This window comes from Penaeus monodon, chromosome 29, assembly GCF_015228065.2.
Source record: "Penaeus monodon isolate SGIC_2016 chromosome 29, NSTDA_Pmon_1, whole genome shotgun sequence".
NCBI classification, from domain to species: domain Eukaryota; kingdom Metazoa; phylum Arthropoda; class Malacostraca; order Decapoda; family Penaeidae; genus Penaeus; species Penaeus monodon.
The window spans coordinates 37,258,158-37,259,995 of NC_051414.1; the positions used below are offsets into that span (position 1 = coordinate 37,258,158).

Sequence of the window (1,838 nt, forward strand, 5' to 3'; positions counted from 1 at the left end):
CCTAAGATTATCATCAAAATCTAAATTTGAAAAACTAATAACAATAACAGTAATAAGTAATTTAGTAACTGCAAAAGCATAACTCATGTATGTACTCCAAGATGAGAATCACAAAATGACACTTAAATCTTATATTTTGAGCGAAGTATTTTTATAATTGTACTTTTTATAGACTATCAGTGGATGAAAAATGTAAGCAACTAAATTACCTAGTACAATGAAAATGGGTTTTCATCTATTGCTAATTAGAAATGTCATATCAGACACTCCTCTACTTGCTTATATTTAAATATTCAATATAGGCATACCATAGGAGTTCCCTTTTTTACATTCATGCCGAAGATACAAGATACGTACATTTTTAAAATATAGTGTTCATTGATCTCCTATACTTTAACCAAATATCTTTTTCACTAGGCAGCCTATGACAGGACTAGACATACCTCAAGTCATTTCTCAAACTGCCAAAACATCATAATTAGTGTTAACGTTCTGTTAGAGCCATTGAGCCATCACACATTTTGCTCAAAATATAAAAACTTATCTTAATTTGCCATATAGGTTTATCACAATCATGGTTCTAAAGAATATTGTAAATTAATGTATAATTATGAAATTTAATTGTAAAACTGCATATGGACTAAAGTATATAAAAGATTAATGATAATCATTACCAATAATAATTACTGATTGTTGATCAAAAGATTAGTGAATTATTGGTAATAAATTTTTAAAATGAAAGATTGATGATTTGCATATATAACTACTATCAACAACTGAGCGAATAAATATAAAACTTGGATAACCCATGTTCCCAACACACAGGCAATTACATATTAGCAAAATTACCAAGTATTGTATTGATATGAATAATAACACCAACAGACTTCTCAAAACGAGTAATGAAATTTTATGTATCTCAATCAAGTCAAAGTTGACCAAATATAGTAACGAGACTAGTGGTAGTGAATGGCACAACTAACAACTTTCAAATCTGTCTGGAATTTTGCACTCACAATACTCCAAAAACATTCGGGCTACGTGATTTTTTTTTATCTATTTGGACATTTATTTCAAATAGGGAACCAAACCTAGCTCAACCAGTACAATCTAACTAGCATAATCAATGTGCTTTGTTTGCTTTTGCCAAAGCACCAACAGGCACTGAAGCCAAACTTACTGCTAGTTGTCAGACCAAACTCTTATATCCAGCATTACTGCCTGTCATAAAATTGATCAAACCTCTGTTGTAGAAGAGCTACAGCACTGTTGACAGCATTATAACTTATACCCCTCCCCCTCCTTTGTGATTAATATTGGCCTCATGCTTGGTTATTATAGGCTAGAATAACTAAAAATCAATATAAGCAACCTATTTGCACTCAATTCATTTTTAAGAAAAATTCATACGATCTTAAAAAAAAGTTTGCAAAAAATACTTTTAGAAAGATTCTCAAAAGCAGAATGCAATTGGATATAGTACCATTTTTTTAAATACTGAACACCCTATGCTTAAAAAATTAAATTCCTAGGCAGAGTTTTAGCAGGACAACCAGGTTTTCACCCTGAAGAGCATGGAATGACTATACCGTGGTGGCAACATACTTTTCATCTATGGTATATCCTCCACAAATTGCAAGGATATATACTAATCTAACCACATCTCATTACTGCAATCTGTCAAGTAGTTCATGAATTAATACATCTAGAAAACAATTCCTCTATCATCATCAGTACCTACTTTTCTAAATATATGCATTTCATGTATTCTTTTCAAACTAGCATACTTCTGTCATGCGTTTTAACAATTAAATCTAATACTTTACGATAACCTAGAT

At 30.8% G+C, this 1,838-nt stretch overlaps 1 protein-coding gene across 1 annotated transcript in view; it reads right to left on the bottom strand.

Moving 5' to 3' along the window:
* The window catches only part of LOC119592220, a gene marked incomplete at its 3' end in the record, with an annotated part of 15,544 nt that overhangs the window by 11,878 nt on the left and 1,828 nt on the right, over positions 1-1,838 (bottom strand).